Raw genomic sequence first — 17,454 nt, 5'->3', positions numbered from 1 at the left:
AAACTTGATTTGATTTTTTTTCTGAAGTGTAGTTATTAATACAGTACAAATCCTGCATTCAAATGTTTACTCATAGAATAGAGTAAAAGAGAGGCATTATCCACACAATGTACTTGAATTTACTTCATGTCTGTTCCGGATGGAGCTTTTGACTCTCATTTAATGCTGAATAGTTTCATGAATAATAATGAATATCTAATAGTTATATTGTTTTGAGTAAAATCTGAATCTGCAGTGTAACCAGCAAACTTCCATTGTCAGGAAAGTGTAGTAGAAAATGTTTTCCTAAGAAGTAGTACACAGTATGTTAGTAGTATACAGTTGGGATACAATGAGTTAGAATAGTTACATATTCAATATTCTTCACAGGTAAACGTCATTATAAATCTATAGCTAATTGGGACTTGGTGTATTCTGTGAACCAGAGTGTATATTGGTGCTACATTACTTCTGACTGTGATTAGCCGTGCCTTTGGTATTGGACGCTGCTATGTTATGGCAGGTGTATAGCTCAGGACCCGAGGAAGCATAATGTTGAGTTTTTGGATGTTGTTTAGATGAGTGCTTCTCAAACAAGCTGTAGTTGCAAAGGGGCATACCAAACAGGCATGTTTTGAAGGGGCACTGTACTAGTCTTCAAAACAAGAGAGAAATACACCACATAAATCTTTTTTTGCAGAGAAAGCTCAATTCACTGCTGCAAAGCTCCTTTTTAAAATGTAGCACATGTTTGTTTACAGTGAAATTGTCTTTTGCTGTATGTAAAATATAAAAAAAAAAAAATTGGAAAGAAAAGTAGCAACATACTGTTTTTCTATTTCCAATATGAACTGTGTCATTAGTATGTAGTTCACTATATCATGAAGTGGTAGGCTATAACGATGTTAAACTTATTTACGATGTGTAGCCTAAAGGTATTCTGCAAACACCCACGTGGACCCAACACACAAGCATAAACACTTAGAAATGTAAATCATTTAGATGCTATGAACATGTTAAGATGCAATATTTCTAGAAGCACTCAACAGAAAATAATGGGATTATTGTACATGATTGCATCTGGAAGCCTGTTTAGCATGTTTGTAAGTTAAGAGAGGGAAACAGTTTAGCTTTTTTAAGCTAATTAGCAACTTAATGACCTGAGACACTAAAATACTCTAAATGCTCAAACAAAATCCCCACATTTATTGTTATATTTTGTAATTTTTATGGATACACGGAAACATAATGACCACATACTGTAAATGTTCCACATGAGGTAAACTCCTAGGCAGATTGCATTTGATGATCACACAGTTACTTATTTGCCCTGTGGGAAGAAAAATAAATGACTAACAGCGTACTGCAGGGGTATATGCAGACGATTTGAGAGACTTGAGAGGTTTTGAAAGAACTTTTTCTGCCTATTCAAATGATGACATGGCAACTTGTATATACTGGGATTGAGGAGTACATTATCTTGACAATTACTGTTCTGTTAGGGGATAAAAGCCTGCTACCATGCTGTTCCGTGACCATTGCCTTTAGTCCACAGGGTTTCCCATATACTCAACGACCCTGGTTTCCTCTCTTCCGTTGCAATGCTCATCTATTCCCATTACTGTTTGTGACTCACTACTTTCAACTGTCGGGAGAAAAAAAGTGCATAAATAATGTATTCCTTGGGTGTATCCACCCCCAGATCAATGGTAATACAAAGACCATCTACAAAGACAGCTGGCTCAAGGCCATATTTGATCACTTCCACTGTGCACAATCACTGCTCCCTTTTTTTTGTCAGCCCACTGAGACTCAATTATTTCCAAGTTTTTGCAAGCTGTTGTTGAAAGAACACAGTGAATGTGTAAAGTTGGTGAGGAGACGAAAGATCTTTGATACATGAAAATAGCAGATGGATGTCAAGAGTGAACTGTTAAACAGAGAGAAAGGAGAAAAGAAAATGTGATTCAGCATCCTATCCCTCATAGGGATACTGGGAAAATAGTTGTAAACATGACAGCGGACCAGCATCTACTGTGTTCGAGAAGAACAAATTACAGAGGTTTGTCTTGATCATGTGAAAGCAACTGAGCAGGTCATAGCATTTAACCCATCAGTAGGAAATGAAGTACAATAGAGATGGACCCTAGGGAGACCCAAAACGGTGTCCGGCAGCCTAATTGACTTTAACACTGAAAGAGTTGCTCAGTATTCTTCCGAAGGTGAACCAGAATGGGTAGAATATACGGCAGCAACCATCTTACTGCTTTGAGGAATGAAGTCAGAAATGTCCAAACGATCCAGAGGGTATTTAATCTCATTAATGAATACACTAACAAAGCTTATGTGCAGCTTTGTGATCTTAGCGACAGTGTATAAAATAGATTCATATTAACAAACACTTGTGTTTTATTTCTGAAGAGTGGGATGAAGTATACACCTATTCAATCCCACCCCTTCTCAATAAATCAGTACTAAATGATTTACACATTTTCTAATTTTTTTTTTTTTAAACTCTTCCAAATATTTAACTTTACTTACCAAGTATGTTAAAAAAATACAGTGTATTTCTCATACAGTCATATCAATTGTATATTATGTTTTGCATTTATTTTTTTCTCTCGTATCCCTTGCTAGCTTTGTTCCCTCCTATCCCAGATGGCTGGGCTCAAACCCAAGTGTTTCACCATGAAAAAAAATAAATATATTTTTCATTTCCTACAGTGGAAAATCTTCACTCCTTCTGCAAGAATGGATGGTACAGCCGATTGGCACTATACCACCAATCTGGCTGTTCCACGGATAATGAGTGTTTGAAGGGCAAGGCCTCACTAAAATTAGATCAAAGGTCTGCTGCACTCTATAGGCATCAAACGGTGGACAGAAGTCATGCTTCAGCATGGGCAGTGCCATGCCTGTTCAGCTACTCGTATGTCATACCACTGGTAATGACTGGATCTTCCTGAGTCCTCTTTTGATGTGCAGTTCCCTAGAGAGCATATCTTGGTGTAATTTAAAATCCAGACAATATTTGAGGGGTCAAAACTGTGTAGCTAATCAGCAACTGTTGCATTACTGGTTTTGCAATCATCGATCAGTATTTTTTGAATAGTGGCACAGGACAAATACTCCAGCTGCTACAAGAGTTCTTAGTCACACTTGAGGTTATTTTTTGGTGTTGGTGTTTCTTTTTAACTTTGGTTACCTCCTCTTGCTACATTTCATACCAAGTTGGGCAGTATGTTTTTTACCTGAACTGAAATGTGCAGTGATCTTTGCATGCAAAATAAGGAAGGAAAGATATCATGGGACGTGAAAATGTTTGGTATGAGAAATGCACAAACAATGTACACCTGTTCCCTGGATGACATTTAAATATCTAAGGCCTTTGTTAATTTCTATGTATATTCTATTAAAATAGGTTAAGTCTAGTAAGAGTAAAGACAGTTTACCTTTTGGACTTTACTCACTTTTATCAACTCCACAGCAACATTTAAAACAGAAGAGAGGAATTTTTCAAATTAATTTCAGGCAGTTCACATATGAAACATTAAAATAATTTTATATTTGACTTGATTTGTAGGTATGAAACCGTACTTTTGCTAGCTATCACTTATACTTACTTTCTTTATGCTTACTTACTTTGTGCAGTTAAAAATGGTGTTAAAAAAATTACGATGAAAAAATATGATAAATAAATGTAATGAATAAAATGTTGTTACCGACAATTTGGCTGACATCTCTCACTAGCCAGCCAGAGCTTCGTCTCCTGTTGCCTACATTTACTTTGGGAGTGCGTGTTAAGGGGGGCGTGGAACGGGTGTAAACAGTAACACATTTCAAACTAGAAATTAGTTGAGTTATTGGGTAAAAGTGTTCTAAGACCAAGACTGGTCTTGAGTACTACAACAGCTCTCAGCTATATAAAAGTACAACAACAAAACAAAACACTTGTTGAAATGATAATGACTAAAGATGACAAAGAGTCAGAATCACATAATAAATGCACGTTCTTCATTTGATAAATAATGGCAAAGGAATCAGTCAAAAATTGTACATCAACAAAGTTTGGTTATTTGATCATTCGCATAAATCAAAGATAAGACGTGATCTCAACTTTGAAAGGTTAGGAGAAGCAACTGTAATCTTTAAGTAGTGTATACAAAACTTAAATTGAAAGAACAAAGTATGGTTTCTGAAGTTGAAATAATGCCTAGTGTGTTTTGAAATAAAAAACATCTTTGACAATTATCCCTTTGGTACATTCATCCACTCAATTTACACCTCCCTGTAAACCACTGACAAAACAATCTTTATACTAATTGAAAATGTGGCACAGATCAGTCAGTTGATTATCAAGAGTCTGGCTCCTATTATTGAAAATGTGATTAGAAAAGCCTGTGTCGTTGGCAGAAACTGTCTCCTCTTGCCACTGCTGTCTGATGAAGACGAGTTAACACATTAGTAATGGAGTTAACCTTTCAGCATGTTGTATTGGCAGTGTGTCATGTAATCCACACCACCCATTGAAACTGAGTGGGTCATTGTCTTTTATTCCCCCTAAAAAGGAAAATGTGTATTGCATGCTATTAAGAGGTGATGAATTGACTCACCATCTTGTTTAGCAAGTCAAAAGTAAAAATTGCCATTTACAGCATCCATGAGGAAAAGGGATAAACGGGCAAAAGGGTTCAGTTTGTTTTTAATCCTGATTTCTTGATCAAGCATGATGGAAAGCCAATAACCTGAGTAGCAGCATACAATTCACTGGAAATGTAGTGCTTCACATGTTATGTTTTGTTGAAAAATGTTCAAAATGAGTCCTTGTTGACACTGAGCTCAGGTAACCTTGTGTGTACTACTTTGATGACGGGAGGGGGGTGAGCTTTCATTAGATTTTAAGTAGGTCACTGTCTGTGCAGGAGCAGGATACAATAGATTAAATGCCTGCTAGCAAGATGTACACCTGGGAGACTGGGCTAGGTCTTGGATGTAGACCACAACCTTTATGTTATATCATATTTAAGACATTAATCTAGGCCAGTGTTATTACCTTTTTCTGGAAATTTGTGCGACTTTGCTAGTGGTTGTCGCTGTGGGCACAACAATGAGGAACACATTTGTAGTTTGGTTTTCATTTAGTTTAATTAAATCAGGCTGTTATACTGTTTTTATTGCGTTTGCGGGGTTGGAAATTGTTGACGGTTAATATTGAGATTGTTTAAACTAAAGTAGTGTTACCCCAATATTGTTACTTATGATATCTTGACACTGGTCTCTATGGTACTTGCCATGTTTGTGTGCAAATGGTCTATCAAATATTTTTTTGTATATTATCTTCTGCAGTCTGTAATGTGCATATGTACTTTTGCAAGTTTATGTTTACTGTTCTGCCCCACTGTCATCTGTATTATACACCGACTTCAAGTCTTTCCCCCTGAGATAAGATCATCCATGTAAGATCTCTTTCACAAATACCATATATGACATTGTTAAAGCTACTGCAGAACAAAGACATTCAAAGTATTTTTCTCTGTATGGATGTGCGTGCCGGCCCCAATACAACCCTCACTGCTGATTTCTTTTTTTCCCACATTGTTTATTGAATTTCAATTTGCTAATCACATCAAGTTATACAACGTACAACAATTATACAGAACCCAACAAACATATTTGCTGACTTCAACTTTTAAAGTAGCCTTTAAATTTCCCTTTACATTAAGGGAGATGCATGAAACTGTAATCTGCTGCAATGTTCTTCCTGGGCGTTGAAGATTTACTTCTGCTTTGTGTAGAGGTGGAATTGTTTTAGGAGGCTACCCGAGTGAAATACCCAAAGGTTTGAAGGTTGATATCTGGTATACTCTGTCTTTTTGAAAATGAACATTCAGCTCCACAAACAATTACTTCCATTTGCGTTTATCTTAACCATCACACTCCAAGAAAGAAGTTATAATCACACTGATATAGAGTGAAAGTTAGTCAGTACTTTGTGTGTGTCTATACACACTTATTTCTGTATTATAACAAGGAGCTTGAGCTTTTCCCTGTTGGGTTGATCATCAATCTATTGCAAAACATACACACATTTCCAGATACATTCATAGCTTTGGGAAGTTTTCATTTAATATGAACTGCATATGATTAAACTGTAAGATGGAAACATCCTAACCAGGGTTTTCCCTTAGTATTTAGAATGCTCAGGTCCAATTGACGTTGTACTATCATTTGCATATTGTTGAATTCATTTAAAGCTTAGTGTTTGTCAGTTGCGGCAAGGGAGAGAACACTAAAGCAAAATTTGGAAAAGTGGCTTGTAATTAAAATGAGAATAGCTTGTCTACTTTAGGTCTTAGGTCAGCCCACCCGAAGTTGGAAAGCCTGTGCGGAAGTTTTTGCTAGCTCCTTGGCTAACACCCTTCACTTCAAACAACAGTTAGGAAGCAAGACACAGCAACTTGGCCTGGAGTTGTAGCATTTATTTCCCCATTCCTTGTAGGAAAACAATGGCACAGCAATCACAGGATTATGTGGCGGCGGCTTAAGCTGTATAATGGCAGGGAAAAGGTTACAGTTCTAGTGTGCAGTCTCTACTGAGTGATTTCCCTTGGGTTTCTGAGGCTTAAGGCCGTTTTATGCTTCTGCGTTGAATCAACCGCGTACCCCCCCAGACCCCTCTGCGTCTCTGCCGGATCCTACATCGTAGCCTGATGTGCACCTCTTGAAAAATGTAACTACACGTCGCAGCGACACATGTCTCTTGCCCGTGGCTTGGCAGTGTTGCTTTTCCTCCGACTCATTTCCTGTTTCTTCTTCTCCATAAACAACATGAAATCAAGGAGATGGTTAACTTCTCCTTCTACAGATGTCCCACCGTGGTCAGAAAGCACAGGGGAGATACTTTTGTTTCCCTCACTATGACTCTAGTTTGCTCTGAAGCTAATCTTCGCCACTCTCATTTTTCCCCTTATCATACACTGCCCCCCCCCACACACACATGCCGGCTTGAAGCACACACCAGCGCACAAGTATAAACACCAGGCTACTTACGTAGGCTACGGCGAAAGCTCTGTATGGAGCTTCCGCAGAAGCATAAAACTGCCTTTACTCCAAAGAGACTTTGTTGGCGTCTGTGTGTCCCTGACCCTTGAAAGCAAGAACTTTGATCTCTTAGCTGCTCTGGGAGGTGGTGACATTTGGCTAGCTTTGAACTTTTGATGCCGTTTTTTGTTTCTAGAATTAGATGTAGATAGAAAAAAGATACAGTGTATCTTAAGCTTGTTAAGACTTGACTGTAATGGTGCACTGCATCACATGAATATAATTAACAAGAATGCAGTAATAATATAACTTAGTTTTTCAAACTTCTAACTAACTGAATAGATTTTTATTGAAGTTACCTCGCAAGTGGGTTTTGGCTGACAATGCAGTTTGAAAGTTTCCTTTTTTAATGTAGAATGATATTTTGCAGATCTGTAAATAAAATGGTGGGAAATAGTTTTGGGGTGTTCCCAATTTCGGATTGAGCTAGACATTAAATTAAATACAAAACATAAATGTTACTCTAAGTAGGGCAACACTTGTGTGCAGTGGACTTTGCAAAGGAGCTTTTTCAAAATCGGTTAATCCAATACACCTTTTGTCAAATTCAGCAAATATCTCATTACGGTCATTTAGCTCTCTATTTTCTGTAGACGCTGAAAAAAATCCGGTGTTCCTGCAAAGCCCCAGCTGTGTAAATGAAAAATAAACAAAGATGTGCACGAGCCACACAACACTACTTCCAGCCTATCAGCACCAAGCGGAGCGTGCAAGAAAGAGACGGGGGCGGGGGGAGAGGCAGCGGCCGGCCAGGAGTTATCAACAAGAAGGGTTGATAATGGCATAAAGAGGAAAGGGACTAAAGAATAGAACTTATAAAAAGTTGTATGACCGGGAAAGCCGGAAGAGCCTTGTTAACATCTGTGATTTCTAACTGATGGGGCTCTGTTCCTTATTATTGACAAGTGAGTAATAACGTTAGCTTTGTTGTTTCACTGTTTGTCTATCGTAAGTTAATTTAACGTTTAGTCAGCAGAGACACCAGAGCCGCTTACCCATGATCTGTGGCAATACGGCAAGGTTGGGCGCAGAGCAAATGGGCAAAGCACAGCGCAGGAACGTTCTGGAATTGGTTGCGTCTTGAAAGGTCAGCGGCAACAAGGTCAAAGTTGAAATAATTTGAACTTCAAGTTAGAGATGGTCCGATACCAATTTTTGCTTCCCGATTCTGATACCTGAACTTGCGTAATGGCCAATGCCGACTTATCAGACCCCAGCGTGTCGTGTATTTTATGATGTTTTAGTAACTGTATGCTACTATCCCCGTATGGATGTGATATGATTTCTATCTTTGTTGTCAGTCCGGCTCAGGTTAAACTCTTTGTGAAACATGAACATACACTAACAATGAATGCAACCAAACTTTTTTATCATCCAGTTTGGCAGTCACCTATAAAGGGAAAAACAAAATAAATAAACTACTTTAACATAGAATTTCTTTAGGTCTTTTTAACGGGGTATCGGATCGGTGTATAAACTCCAGTACTTCCCGATACCAGCATTTTAGGCAGTATCGGAAGCGATACTAGTATTGGTATCGGAACATCTCTACTTTGAGCGCAGTGCTAGGCGGCAATTCCAAGGGTTGTGCGACGCCTACAGTAGCACTAGATTTGTAGTAGTAGTGATTGTTTTTGTTAGGCAGTTGAGTTGAAATCTAAAAAATGTACGCAAGGCATTGCTAACTGCACTTTTAATAAGCCATTTGGATGTTGCAATGCTTTTTCCAAGAGAAAGCCCCTTCATTCTGATTTGTAATTTCACTTCATATAATCAGGAAAATACTTTATACTGCCAGACTGCAATATCTCTGCATCAAATTAGCCAAAGTATTTCCTACATTGATTATAGAAACAAAACAGGAAGAGGATAATTTGATTTGTCGATGAAAGGGCAATGTTTAAAATGGATGGGTAGAGAGAGTGCCTGTTTCTTTTCCTCGGACTGGTCATCTGAGCTGAGTTCCGAGCTGTGGTTATTTACCAGAAATGAATCCTCTAATGTAACCATTTCCTTATCTTTAGAAATGGCCCAGCATTAAGAAGCTGCTAAGTGCTTGTGGAGTCTATCATGATGTTAGAGATATCATAAATACTTAGAAGAACTTTGCAACTAGTCTACTTATACAGTGTAGAATGTCCTATAAATGTATCAGAAGCAGTGTAGACGTGTCACTATTGTGAACATTAAAGACTTTACACCAACAGACAAATTTAAGGGGGTTGCCTTGTCTGAAGCTCCTCTTCAACTCATTTTCCTTGTTTTATCCTTTTTTCTATTTTGTTTTATTTGTAACTTATTTTTGACTTGTTTGCAACATGCACACCCTTGACACTTGAACAGCTTTTTTCAAACTTGAGTATTTTGTTCATTGTAGGGATGAATAATAAGTTGTCCAATGTTTTGTACAAAACTTCCCGTCACAGTGTTTATAGAAAAACACCTAAAAAAACCATACAACAAATAATTAAGACACTAAACCAAATTAACATTTTATGTAATTTAAATGAAAGACATAAACACCACACTTCTTTTGCAATCTAAAATCTCTAAAATGCTTTTAGGACCATATTAAAACTATTTTGAGGCGCTAAATTCAGCTTTTCTTTGTTTTTCAATTTATTTGGCATGCACAGTGGCTGCTATTAAGGACATGTTGTGGGTGATGGCTTCCTTCAGCAGAAAGTTCAGGGCCAATGCCTTAATAAGGTTTTATAATAGTCAGATGAAAATGTACATCAGCGATCGAAATATTTTTTAATATTTCACTAACCCAAAATTCGATTAGTTGTGAAGTAGGCCTTTACATTGATAACCAGCACCTAAGTTTTTAATATATGCTTATGTCCTAATATTGATAAAGTATAGTATCTTAATCACTGTAATATGTCTGCTATTTCTACACTTACGATGCTTGTCTGTTTTGCTTATTTTAAAACAAAAAAACAAACCAACATCTTCATCAGTGAAGCAGGGAGAAAAAGGATTGTGTGAAAGGCTTGTGGCAGTACCACACACATGCCAACTTCGACAAACCTGGCCTGTTGTGAGGTAAGCTAAAGACCTATGCGTGGGCAAGAGTATGTTACGCAAGCCACAGATATAATGTTTAATACTTTTTTTTTTCTCTCTGCATTTTCTGATGTATTGCTACCGCAGCTGTCAGATCTCAGGCTTTACTGATTGGCGCTTAAATGGAATGTTATTAAAATGCAAGTGCAATGCCACTGAACACCCCAAACCGTAGAGCTGAGGCCCCCGATGGTAAGCTGTAACCAGTGTTGAGCCAGACAGCTGTTTCTGCATTGCAAACAGGGTGTTAATGAGTAGAATAGATTGCAGATTAGGATCACTACACCGTGACGTGTTGTTTCTTCACCTGAAACTGCCATGCATCACCTCCAGTAATGATTGCTCAATTTAAATCCACTGTCATGGAGTAAGCTATAAATATATTGTAATGTGATGTTTGCACGAGCATGTCCTCTCCTCTTGGATCAACATATAATTATGAGTAGATATTGCTCACAGCTGCACAGTATATCAGTAGGTTTCTCTAAAGCAAAGTACAAATTCAGGTTAAACATGTCAAGGCACACAAAGAATACAGATCTCAAATGCCTGCTATTCTAAATCCATTGCCGTTTGCTTTTTTTTTATAGTTCAACACATTTTGTTTTTCGAAGACAATACCTCATTGGGCAAATGCAGAAACTGCATTAAACTCATCAGTGGATAACATCACTCTTTTAAATGAAAAGATTCATAGCTATTTTACAATATCGGCAATAGTATGATTATTCCAGTACAAGCAAATATTTTTTGTCAAAACTTTCTCTCTGTGTTTCTCTCCTGGATACACATACAGCACACAGCCACACACGCACAGCTGTGGGTGTACTGTTGTCCGTTACAAGTTATCAGCCTATTTATCAGACTATATTAAGATATAAATAGCGGTAAGTTAGCTCTCACCAAGGATTAGTCAGCCAACAAACAGACAGAATCTATGAATCAATCCAAAACACAAAGGGAAAACCTGCTGGCATGACTGCTGCTGTATGTGTAAAGCAGGAGTAAGGACACAATGATTATACTGCGAAGTGTTGCGTGTGTGACGTAGTCTGCAAATCATTTGTCTGCATGATAATCATTGTATTTTTGTGATTCAAACATTGAGCATAATATTTAATAGTAACATTTATTGGTTAACGGTCATGTTAAGATGATAAGTTCTAATCTGAACCCGAAATATGGTAAGTCTGAAGGCGGCTTGTCAATTTGTTTCTAGGCTTTGGTCGAATTGCACACCTCTGGATGCACATAGTACAAAGATGCACATACACTGTGGTGTGCAATGATCATGTAGTGATTACACAGGATTGCAGTGCATCATCACATCAGACCAACTATTTATGATCATCATTATTACTAATTTGCCAAACTTTAAACTTCTGTTGAGGTCTTACAAGAAGGCGGTTTGTCTTCATACTGCTGCTATGCCATCATCTTAGTTCTGATCTTGTTGCTAACACTCTTACAGTACATTCTTGATTAAATTGCCAACGGCATGAATATGACGGAGCAATTTTGCTTTCCATAGCCAAAGGGATGTTTAGCCTGCTGATTAGCATCTTTATTATCCTGACTGTGGTCTTAGGTTTTACACGATTGGGTGAACGAAGTGGCCATGTAAAAGGTGCCTGGCGTGCACTTAGTCATACAAACAAGCTAATACATGTCAAGAGTACAAAAACAACAGAGCCTTTCTAATTAGCAACAGTGCAACAGAGCAGCAACTCAATAAATGCCTTCTGTTAGGCTGGACAGCAGTTACAGCCAGAAACCTAATGATTCATTGAGTGAGTGATTTTTGGACTTTGAGTCTTTGGCAGTTGGGACTCGTTGAACCTTTATTGCAGAGGAATGTTAGACACATAATGCAAAGAGCAGAACATGAGTTACTGTTACTGAAAATATTAAAGATCCTCTCCAGCCTCCAAAGGTTTAATTTGACAGAATAACTAATCCAGGGTGCAACTGCTAGCTTGTGCTGTGCATGGCATAAGTAAAAATGGAAAATATATTTATGCTCACGCTATCACTAAGTTATTCAGTGGATGCTACATTGATGCTGTTTGAGGTTATTGTTTCCAGCCCTTTTTAGCTGTACATTTGAAATGCTTTAGAAAGGATATGACATTGGCATGGCTTGAGATGTTAAATATAATCACCTTTATTTCTTATTGTCTTCATGTTTGCTTCTCAGACATTATTCCTTGAAGACCTCACTCCCATCCTCATCTTTTATCATCTGTTCAGCTTTTGCTCACCTCTTTATCTTAGGCTAACAGGCACTTATAAAAATTAGGAACCAAACGTTACTCAGTCATTGAGGCTTGTGCGAGATGTAAACAGTAATGTGGTTCTCGTTGGCTGAGCTGTATCATTAGCTAGCTCAGGACAGGTGAGCTACCAGTAATCGCTGTAAACTAATCTCTACAACCTAGCACTTGCTTCTCTTCCATGAGAACGCTTTCTCCTGCACGGTGATTCAGTTGACGTGTGTAGTTTGCTACAAAGAAAATAGTTTCATCATGAAACTGCTCATAACCATGTTTGTGGATTATTTTAAGTAACCAGGTTATGAATTCTGGAAATTTTTATTAAGTTTTTCAAATGTATTTTTTCCCGCTTTGAGCACCACAAGCCTGGTGCCATCTATTGCCATTGTATGTAAAGACTGATGGTGTTTAAATCTAAACTTAAACATTTGAAGGTTGGAATCTAGTTATGTTCTTGGGGTTACTAAGATTAACCACCACTGGGGACTTTAAGGAATGGGGCACAGAAGGAGAAAGACGTCAAAAGTGACTCCAACATGTGTGTGGTTAGATTGTTTTTTTTTTTTTCTATAATTAAGCTTTTCTCCAAAAAAAGGTGCTCCCACAACTAGGGGATGAGGGTTTGCTTCACTTCTTTGCTAGACACTCCCACATTGTCTTGCTGTCTTTGTGAAATAGTTTCTCCCTTATACTTGCAATTGTAATAAATACACAGAAACCAACTTGGTTCACTTCTCAACTGTCTTTATTTTTGTTTTACCCAGTCTCTTTGAAAATTCACTCTTGCTGTACAGAAACTTCTACCACAACATCTCCACTGTCAATATCTCCAACCCTGGGGAATAATATGCATTTTTGATTTTGGCTTGAACGAACCCCTTTTTTCAAAGCAGCATGTGGAGTATAGCAAGAGTTGAAAGTGAGCAAAGGTAGTGGAGACTCATCAAACCTTTTGTTACAATAGATTTGAAATGGTGTAAGTTAGAGTAGTATACTGAAGAATTTGACAGCACCAAAGAAAAGGGAGTCAACTGCTCTTTTCATGTGTATTTTCACACATTTTCCATGATCTGCTCTACAAAATACCTTTTTTCTGGTGAAAGATGGCTATTCCAGCCTGGGTACAACATGTAAAACAGGAGGTGAGCTAAGGCATGGTTACATTTTAAAATATGAGGAGAAATAATAGTCCCCAAGAAAACTGTTAATCAATTAATCCTTTTGGATAATACTACACTATGAAAGGAAGAACTGATAGCTTCCAAGTAGATGAGAAACACATGTCACTGTATGAGCTAACACACTTAATCATCACTTCATCCTCAAATAAAAGTGTTAATCAGGCTGGAAGAATAGGCAATATGCTGTGCAGGAGATGTGGCATGGCAGAGGTGACAGAAGGCTTCCTGTCTCTGACAAGGCCTTTCCATAATCTCTTGGCTGTCATTGGGCAGCTTGGCTGTGGGCGTAGTATAGCTCCAGGCTACTTCTTCAGTACTCATGCTACTCCTGCAGTTCTGCATCCCATAAATAACAAGGGGCAGACGGAGGCAAAGACAATAAGCAAGTGAGGACAATGTGGCAGGAAAGCTAAGAGCCTGAATAAGAAACAGACAGTTGGTTGTCCTGAAGACAAAAAGAGCCAAACGGTGATTTGTTGTTTAGAACAGAGACAGACTGGGGATGAATAGTAGCATGACATTGGGAGAACAAAAAAGGAAAACACTGCAGTAGAGAGATAAGCCTCCCTCTATAAAGGTATGGTAAAAAATTTGACAAGATGCTCTTTTTTTACCCTGAGAAAGGGTTTAAGCAAATTTATTTGCATCATTCTTGCCCAAGTAAGCAGTAAGCAATAGACCTTATTACATCATAGAAAACATTAATTAGCAAGTCCAAGAACGACAACATGGTACAGAATAGAAGTCAAATAATTCTTATACAAACTGTTAGTACACTGCCATCAAAATATGCAGTGCACTGTGGACTACCCAGAACTATTATAAATGTAAATGGCATAACGTCCCACCCGGGTAAAGTATGTTTAACTAATTTGCACTCAGTGCTGTAGGACATTCCTGTGTGCTAATGTGATTTTATATATTCTGTTGACATTTAAATTATAAATGAGTGCGATAGTTAATACGGAAAACAAACAGTAATGTAGCAGATGAGAGAAAAATGTTTGTACAATATAAGTGAGCAATACAAGAACCAGTTATGGTACATACTGTATATGTACATGGCTTATAGCAGTTTGTCTTCATATGTTTGTATCTGGTGATGAGAGGTTTGCTTTAAATTATTACATTAATAACGTGTTATGTGGCACGTTCATAGGTCACCTTACAAACTATTTCAACCAAATCCCTAAATCAACCAGGGCTACTATGTTCATTATGTAATTAATGGTCACTTTTAGGTGCAAGAGGGAATGGGACCACTGGGAACGTTGGAGAGAGGGCCAGCTGCTGAGTGTGCATGGTGGAATGGAACGGAACCTTTTGGCTGACATGTTTTATTCATTCAAATATGTACACAGGGAGCATTAAGAGATTGCATGCATAGCACTGCTACCTCTATACAGCAAACACAAGGACATCGCTAGTTTTGTTTGGGTCAGTGAACAAACGTGTTGAGTATGATAGCTAAAGCAGGCACACAGAGCACAAATGACATTCAACCATGGTACAAGACTAATAAAACACATTTAAGGAACGTTTAAATGCAATATTCCTTTTTGAGAAAACATGTAATTTTATTGTGACTTTTTTCACTGTTAACAATTTACATTTAGTAATCTAGAAGGTACGTTGCCTTAACAGATGGTTTTGTGATGTTTCATATTGCAAAAAGGATTAACTTTGATTATAAAAGGGTCCTCAATAGATTAGATTTAGATTACTGCTATGTCATTTTAAACAACATAGCTCTCACTAATTGGAGGAAGTGTTGACACTATTCTTTTATGCAGTGACGTTTAAAATGTGGTTGGGAAGGGAAGTCCCTGTGCATACAAGGTGCAGTGTGTGAAGATAGTGACTTCTGCACACTAGCAGTAATTAGATGTAGGCTGAAAGAGAATGTAGTGGGTCCTTTATGAATATTATACCGAAGATCACTTGCTAAAAGGTTTAATATAATTCACGTTTAGCCATTAGGTACTGTATTATACGGCTATAGTCCTGATTAGCTAAGGACTTGCCCAGACATTGTCAAGTGACAATAAAAGTCTAAAAATAATGAGTTTAGCTTCATATCACACAGACAATCTAGTTAAGAGTTGTGTGTATGTGTGTATATATGTACAGTGAGGAAAATAAGTATTTGAACACCCTGCTATTTTGCAAGTTCTCCCACTTAGAAATCATGGAGGGGTCTGAAATTGTCATCGTAGGTGCATGTCCACTGTGAGACATAATCTAAAAAAAAAAATCACAATGTATGATTTTTGTATCTATTATTTGTGTGAGACAGCTGCAAAATATGTATTTGAACACCTGAGAAAGTCAATGTTAATATTTGGTAAAGTAGCCTTTGTTTGCAGTTCAAGACCAGACCAGAGGTCAAACGTTACCTGTAGTTTTTCCACTACAGTAGTTGGCCCACTCCTCCACACAGATCTCCTCTAGATCAGTCAGGTTTCTGTGCTGTTGCTGAGAAACATGGAGTTTGAGCTCCCTCCAAAGATTCTCTATTGGGTTTAGGTCTGGAGACTGGCTAGGCCACGCCAGAACCTTGACATGCTTCTTCCAGAGCCACTCCTTGGTTCTCCTGGCTGTGTGCTTCGGGTCATTGTCACGTTGGAAGACCCAGCCTCGACCCATCTTCAAACTATGAATGAAAAAATTTAGAATGATGTACTTAAGTGTGAAATAACATGTCTTATATTCTAGTTTGTTCAAAGTAGCCACCCTTTGCTCGTATTACTGCTTTGCACGCTCTTAGCAGTACTCCATCACTCTCCTTCTTGGTCAAATAGCTACTACAAAGCCTGTAGGTGTGTTTGGGGCCATTGTCCTGTTAAGAAAAATAAATGATGATCCAACTAAACACAAACCGCGATGGTGATGGCATGTCGCTGCAGGATGTTGTGGTAGCCATGATGGTTCAGTATGCCTTCAATTTGGAATAAATCCCTAACAGTGTCACCCGCAAAGTTTCCCCACACCATCACACCTCATCCTCCATGCTTCACGCTGGGAACCAGGCATGTAGAATCCATCCATCACCTTTTCTCCACCGCACAAAGACACAGCAGTTGGAACCAAAAATCTCATCAGACCAAAAGACCAGATTTCCACTGGTCGAATGTCCATTCCTTTCGTTTGTTGGCCCAAAAAAATCTCATCTGCTTGTTGACTCTCCTTAGCAGTGGTTTCCTAGCTGCTATTTGACCATGTGTAGTCTCCTCTTAACATTTGTTTTAGAGAAGTGTCTGCTGCTAGAACTCTGTGCTTTTCATCTGCTCTCTAATCTGAGCGATTTCTGAGGCTTGTGACTAGGATGAACTTATCCTCAGCAGCAGAGGTGACCTCTGATAGGTCTTCCTATCCTGGGGCGGTCCTCATGTGAGCCAGTTTCGTTGCAGCGCTTTATGGTTTTAATGACTGCACTTGGGGACCCATTCAAAGTTTCGCTATTTTCTGGGCCGACTGGCCGTCATTTGTTAAAGTATTGATGGCCACTTGTTTCTCTTTACTTAGCTGATTGGTTCTTGCCATAGTATGAATTTTGGACAGTTGTCCAAAAGGGCTGTCGGCTGTGTATCAACCTGACTTCTGCACAACACAACTGATGGTCCCAACAACATTAATAAGGCAAGAAATTCCACTAATTAACCTTGACAAGGCACACCTGTGAAGTGAAAACCATTTCAGGTGACTACCTCATGAAGCTCATTGAGAGAACAGCAAGGGTTTGCAGCACTATCAAAAAGCAAAGGGTGGCTACTTTGAAGAAACTAGAATATGACATGTTTTCAGTTATTTTACATTTTTTTGTAAAGTACATAATTCCACACACGTTC

At 38.3% G+C, this 17,454-nt stretch overlaps 1 protein-coding gene across 2 annotated transcripts in view; it reads left to right on the top strand.

Annotated features, from left to right (window-relative positions):
- Positions 1-17,454, top strand: part of lingo2 (leucine rich repeat and Ig domain containing 2) — a 217,017-nt gene that overhangs the window by 12,416 nt on the left and 187,147 nt on the right. The gene's annotated exons all lie outside the window — the stretch shown is intronic.

The sequence above is a fragment of the Etheostoma cragini genome, chromosome 10 (assembly GCF_013103735.1).
Source record: "Etheostoma cragini isolate CJK2018 chromosome 10, CSU_Ecrag_1.0, whole genome shotgun sequence".
NCBI classification, from domain to species: domain Eukaryota; kingdom Metazoa; phylum Chordata; class Actinopteri; order Perciformes; family Percidae; genus Etheostoma; species Etheostoma cragini.
The sequence above is the reverse complement of the archived record's forward strand: the minus strand, read 5'-3'. Positions and strand labels throughout refer to the sequence as shown.